Raw genomic sequence first — 7,160 nt, forward strand, 5'->3', positions numbered from 1 at the left:
TCCACTATACTTGACCCATAGTAAGCACTTCAAAAATACCTTTATTATTACCTGCATTCTAATCCTGGCTCTACCATTTGCCTGCTGGGTAACCTAGGACAAATCATTTAATTTTTCTGTGCCTCGATTTCCTCATCTTGAATATGGGGCCATTTCTCTACACTGCCTTGAAGACTAATCCCTGTGTAAGATTGAGTTTACTTCTGATACAGTTATGGTACCTACCGTTCTGGCACATAGTAAACATCTAACAAACACCACAATTGTCATAAGCCAACTTATTCTGGAAAGAGTTATAATATTTTACCTAATTTTATCATGTATTTATTAAAAGAGAGCTCTATACAGCAAGTTACCATTTTGAGGTTCTGAGATTTAGGCCCAGTCTTCTCACTACTACAAAACTGAGTTCTCTCTTAATGTGCATGCAAACCACTAATTTCATCTCTGGCCAGAACCACTTGCAGCTTACAATCTTATACTTTCATTTAGGGGAGCAGGAAAAACTCCCTAGAACGTGTTGAGCACAGAAGCTCTAACTAATTCCAGAAAATAAAGGCAGCCACAGGAAAGTTGTGCAGGGAAGGGGAAAGGGGCCATGTAATAGCAGCCACAATGAAATCAATAGATCAATAATATCTTTTGAGCACTGTAATAAGGACGTGGAGAGTATATTAGAATTAGACACTATCTCTTTCCTCCAGTGCTGGGGGTGGGGAGACAGAAACTAAAGTAAATTACAGATAGGAGGGTGTAATAGAATATAGATGATACAAGCATAATGGCTTGAATAATGAGAGTTGGGGGATATAAAGTGGAAAGATTGGAAATTAATCAGGAAAGGAAGTCCTTCTGGAGGAGATGTGATTTCAGAAGGTTTTGAAGATGGGGAGTGCTGTGGTCTGTCGGATATAAAGGGGGAGGGAATTCCAAGGCAGAGGGGTGGGTGTGAACAAGAGGAGAACCATAAGAACAATTCACAGGAAGAAGGTTAACTCGAACCCTCTGGGGATTGGAAGATGGGAAAGAACTTCCCATGTAAAAGAAAGGAAGAACCTTGAACTTTGAGTATTAGACATTTGTGCGATGCCCATTTAGTGGAGCAATTTCTTTGGTTTGCCACCTCTTTGTCCCTAGTAATGTTCGTTGTAAGTTTGTAAACATCCTTTCTCTTTCCATCATGAATTGTATTACCTTTAATCAATCAATCAATCAATCGTATTGAGTGCTTACTGTGTGCAGAGCACTGTACTAAGCACTTGGGAAGTACAAGTTGGCAACAACTTTAAATTTACAGTAGTATGGATGTGAAAAGACCTTTTGGAACCTAGGCATGACCAGTTTGAAATTGGAAAATATTTGCTTATTTTTATTTGGAAAAAGGCATTCTTGAATTTCAGAAGTTTTTTTTTTAACGGTATTTGTTGAGCACTTACTATGTGCCAGGTACTATACTAAGAGTTGGGGTAGATACGATATTATCAGATTGGACACCGTCTATGTTCTACATGGGGATCACCGTCTTAACCCCATTTTACAGATGAGGTAACAAGCACAAAAATGTTAAGTGACTTGCCCAAGGTCATGCAGCAGACAAGTGGCAGAGTCCGAATTAGAACCCAGCTCCCTGTGCTTTTTCCACTAGGCCATGTTGCTCTCCTATGTTTTGATCTTACGTTTTGTATTAAAAATAAATGCTGTAAAAATAGAATGAATTCTTCATTCTTTGGTTATAGTTTCTTTCATTAGATACAGTAATCAGTACAATCTTTTAAAGAGAACTGTAGTTTTTCTACTCCAAAATAGAAAAATTTATTTTGACATCGTGCGAAGCAATTATTTTTTAAGAACCCATTGCTTCTGCGGTTGAATCTGAGTCTTTCTAATAGTTCCCTTTTCTATTTATCCTTTTACTTAATTTTTTTCTCTTTAAATGTTAAAGGCTGAAAATGTGGCAACACACTTAAATAGCATTTTGTGAGTCATTTTTCATTCTAGCTTTTGTACGAACATGGCTGTGGTTTCCTGCCCATGAAGTTTCAGCAGGGGGAGCCAAAAACTGTTTCCCAGAACCTAAAAAATTGATCTCGAAAAATTAATATTACATTACATTAATTAATTAATTAATTAAAATTAATATTCCATTAAAATTCCATTCTTATGGAGAAGATTGACAGCAATAGATTTTATGTGGAGACGGAGAACAATCTCCGTTAGTATGCAATCACAGTGAAAACTTGATGCTAATAATATTTAATGTATGCCAAAAAATTAAGTAAGAACCAGTACAGGAATCTAGCCAAAGGACGAAGTCAACTCTCCTTGCCTCCCAGCAGGAACAGGAATTCTTGTTTGTATCTTCTTTAAATCAAGCAATAATCATCTTCATGAGAAAATTATTGAGGGTGGATTGTTTCTGAAAAGGCTACAGTAAAGTGATACAGTTAAGCAAGGATTTATAAAAAGTGGATGGGTTTCCTGACATATTTCACTAAATAATACTGGGTTTGGGGCTTAGTTCCAGAAAAGGATTCAAAATTTATGGGATTAGAAAACCGATCAGAAAACCTGTAATTTATTTCTTCCCCTTTATTTCTTGAGAACTTATTGTGTGTGGAAAGTACATCTATTCAGTCTTGTTTCCACAGTACATAGCACAACCATATTGAAAATAACCATGTGCTATTCCTGACCTCCCTTCGAACTACTCTATGCATCATCAGATTTCACGGGGTGTTTACATGATGATGGAACATTAAAACTAAGATTACACCAAAGTTTCTTTAAGAAAAATATTTCTTTGATGACCCTTTGTGCATTTCAATTCTCAATAACATTTATTGTTTAAATAAGTGTATTATTGCAAAATAGTAATAAAATTGATTTTTACAAAGCACTTTTATTCCCCAAATGCTCACATTACTTATCTCATTTTTGTCCCCACGACATCTCTCTGAGGTACGGAAAGGCAGATTATTATCCCCACTTTACAGATGAGGAAATGCAGACAGGGAGGTTTAGGTTAGCCAGCAGACTAATTGCAAAGCTGTAACTGGCTGTAGTCCTTCGACCTCGACTAGATCACTTTTATTTTCCAAAATAATCATGGTAGCTTTGCATCGATTTCAAGACTTTCATCAAAGGATTCTAATGCATTTTACAACTCAGAATTGTCTCCATTATAATCAGAAAATGTTCAGTAAAGTGGAGAGTCACACGAATGAGCGATTTATTGAACTGGAACTTGGGACTTCTTTCTCTTAAGTGCTTCCTCTGTTACTGTACTCAAGGAAGACTTATTCTGCTAGTCTAGATTTTCTGTGATTAAAATATCTTTTGTTCTGTTAAACTTCATTTTGGACTACCAGAATCTGTTGTTCATCCTAAAAGCTTTAGTGCAAGGAAACCCACCGGGGTACAGGTGAATGCAATTATTTATTGAGTGCTCTAGCAAATCCAGTGCTTACCCTGAAATTACTTTTCCACTTGAGAGATCGTCACTGCCAGGAATCACATAATTAACGATAAGGAAAGTTTGCCCTTAAAACGATTTTCAAGAGACAAAAGTCAGACTCGGGAAAAATGAGAATCAGGATCTCAGAAAGGAAGATCCTTGAGAAATACAGACTATCCTCTTCTCTTTCCCCTTCACCTCACCTCCCACCTTCCCCACTCCGCCCTCCCCTAAACAAGTGTCACATTGCCATCATCTCTTTTGATTGCTAACAATCACCAAAATCTTCTTATTCTTCCCAAGGTAATTTTATTTTGTCTATGATCTATTTTAGTACTGATTGGTGTCTTTTAAAAATTGTAATACTGGAGCTGTTCAACAACCCAGTCGACACCTACTACTATCCCTTGCACTCTCATTCTTAATTAGTTATGATTACTCTGTTCCTGACGTTGTTCCCTTGGGCCTGCAGACATTCTCTGTAGAAACACAAATACAGAGAAATATGATGTAACAGAGTTGGTAGACACATTCCCTGTCCACAAATTTATATACAGTCTAGGGGGATAAAGGGGTAGTGGACATGGAAAAAGAATATAATAACAATAATAATGATGATGGCATTTGTTAAGCGCTTACTATATGCAAAGCACTGTGATCAGGTTGCCCCACGTGGGGCTCACAATCTTAATCCCCATTTTACAGATGAAGTATTTGAGGCACAGAGAAGTGAAGTGACTTGTCCAAAGTCACACAGCCGATAAGTGGCGGAGTCGGGATTAGAACCCATGACCTCTGACTCCCAAGCCCGGGCTCTTTCCACTGAGCCACGCTGGTTCTCTGAGCTGTGCTCCTTCACGCTGCTTCTTGTACTACCTCAGCGCTTAGAACGGTGCTTTGCATATAGAAAGTGCTTAAGATATTTACTATTCTATTTATTTTGTTAATGATGTGCATCTAGCTTTACTTCTATTTATTCTGATGACTCGACACCTGTCCACATGTTTTATTTTGTTGTCTGTCTCCCCCTTCTAGACTGTGAGCCGTTGTTGAGTAGGGATTGTCTCTGTTGCTGAATTGTACTTTCCAAGAGCTTAGTACAGTGCTCTGCACACAGTAAGCACTCAATAAATATGATTGAATGAATGAATTCAATCCTACTGAGAGCTCACCTCCTCCAGGAGGCCTTCCCAGACTGAGCCCCTTTTCCTCTCCTCCTCCCCATCCCCCCTGCCCTACCTCCTTCCCCTCCCCACGGCACCTGTATATATGTTTGTACAGATTTATTACTGTATTTTATTTGTACATATTTACTATTCTATTTATTTTGTTAATGATGTGCATCTAGCTTTGTTTTTATTTATTCTGGTGACTTGACACCTGTCCACATGTTTTGTTTTGTTGTCTGTCTCCCCCTTCTAGACTGTGCGACCATTGTTGGGTAGGGACCGTCACTATATGTTTCCAACTTGTACTTCCCAAGCGCTTAGTACAGTGCTTTGCACACAGTAAGCGCTCAATAAATACGATTGAATGAATGAATGAATGAATTCTATTTATTTTGTTAATGGTGTGCATTTAGCTTTGCGGGCTCACAGTCTAGATTGCCGACTTGTACTTCCCAAGCGCTTAGTACGGTGCTCCACACACAGTAAGCACTCAATACATACGACTGAATGAATGAACAAATTCCATTCTTATGATTTTTTTTACTTGTACATATCTATTCTATTTATTTTATTTTGTTAGTATGTTTGGGTTTGTTCTCTGTCACCCCCTTTTAGACTGTGAGCCCACTGTTGGGTAGGGACCGTCTCTATATGTTGCCAACTTGTACTTCCCAAGCGCTTAGTACAGTGCTCTGCACACAGTAAGCTCTCAATAAATACGATTGATTGATTTTTATATTATGATTGTCATCGTGGCTCAGTGGGAAAGAGCCCGGGCTTTGGAGTCAGAGGTCATGGGTTCAAGTCCCAGCTCCGCCACTTGTCAGCTGTGTGACTTTGGGCAAGTCACTTCACTTCTCTGGGCCTCAGTTCCCTCATCTGTAAAATGGGGATGAAGACTGTGAGCCCCACGTGGGACAACCTGATCACCTTGTATTCCCCCCAGCGCTTAGAACAGTGCTTTGCACATAGTAAGTGCTTAATAAATGCCATCATTATTATTATTTAGTTGTCAAAAGGCAACCAGACTGGGCAGTCAGTGAGAGAGCGAGGTTTTGGTGCAGGTCGGCGGTGCTAAAGGTGGCCCAAAGTGCCTGATGAAGGCGCCTTCAATGGTGGCCCTTCGGGCCCTCCCTCACCCGCCGAGCTCCTTTAGGCGCCTTCGTTTTACCTCACGTCTGAGAGAAGCGACTTTCAATCAATCAATCATCAATCAATCAATCAATCGTATTTATTGAGCACTTACTGTGTGCAGAGCACTGGACTAAGCGCTTGGGAAGTCCAAGTTGGCAACATATAGAGACAGTCCCTACCCAACAGTGCTTTGCACATAGTAAGCACTTAATAAATGCCATTATTATTATAACAATCAATCAATCAATCAATCGTATTTATTGAGTGCTTACTGTGTGCAGAACACTGTACTAAGCGCTTGGGAAGTATAAGTTGGCAACCTATAGAGACAGTCCCTACCCAACAGTGGGCTCACAGTCTAAAAGGGGGAGCCAGAGAACAAAACCAAACATACTAACAAAATAAATAGAATAGATATGTCCAAGTAAAATAAATTCTTAGAGTAATAAATATGTACAAACATATATACATATATACAGGTGCTGTGGGGAAGGGAAGGAGGTCCAGACTGTGAGCCCGCTGTTGGGTAGGGACTATCTCTATGTGTTGCCGACTTGTACTTCCCAAGCGCTTAGTCCAGTGCTCTGCACACAGTAAGCGCTCAATAAATACGATTGATTGATTGATTTATTGAGGTAAGATGGGGGAGGGGGAGAGGAAGGAAGGGGCTCAGTGTGGGAAGGCCTCCTGGAGGAGGTGAGCTCTCAGTAGGGCCTTGAAGGGAGGAAGAGAGTGAGCTTAAGATGGGGGGATGGAGAGGGGGACGAGGGAGAGAGGAAGGAAGGGGCTCAGTCTGGGAAGGCCTTCTGGAGGAGGTGAGCTCTCAGTAGGGCCTTGAAGGGAGGAAAAGGGCTAGTTTAAGATGGGGATGGGGAGGGGGACAAGGGGGAGAGGAAGGAAGGGGCTCAGTGTGGGAGGGCCTTCTGGAGGCCTCTGTCTCCCCCTATTAGACTGTGAGCCCACTGTTGGGTAGGGACTGTCTCTATATGTTGCCAACTTGTACTTCCCAAGCGCTTAGTCCAGTGCTCTGCACACAGTAAGCGCTCAATAAATATGATTGCTTGATTGATTGATTGGAGGAGGTGAGCTCTCACTAGGGCCTTGAAGGGAGGAAGAGATGGTGGATAATAATAATAATAATGATGGCATTTATTAAGCGCTTACAATGTGCAAAGCACTGTTCTAAGCGCTGGGGAGGTTACAAGGTGATCAGGTTGTCCCACTGGGGGCTCACAGTCTTCATCCCCGTTTTACAGATGAGGGAACTGAGGCATAGGGAAGTGAAGCGACTTGCCCAAAGTCACACAGCTGACAACCGGCAGAGCTGGGATTTGAACCCATGACTTATCTTTGTCCAGAAATGCTCTGGGCATATTACTCCCCTCCTCAAAAATCTCCAGTGG

The sequence above is a fragment of the Tachyglossus aculeatus genome, chromosome 21 (genome assembly GCF_015852505.1).
Source record: "Tachyglossus aculeatus isolate mTacAcu1 chromosome 21, mTacAcu1.pri, whole genome shotgun sequence".
Taxonomy (NCBI): domain Eukaryota; kingdom Metazoa; phylum Chordata; class Mammalia; order Monotremata; family Tachyglossidae; genus Tachyglossus; species Tachyglossus aculeatus.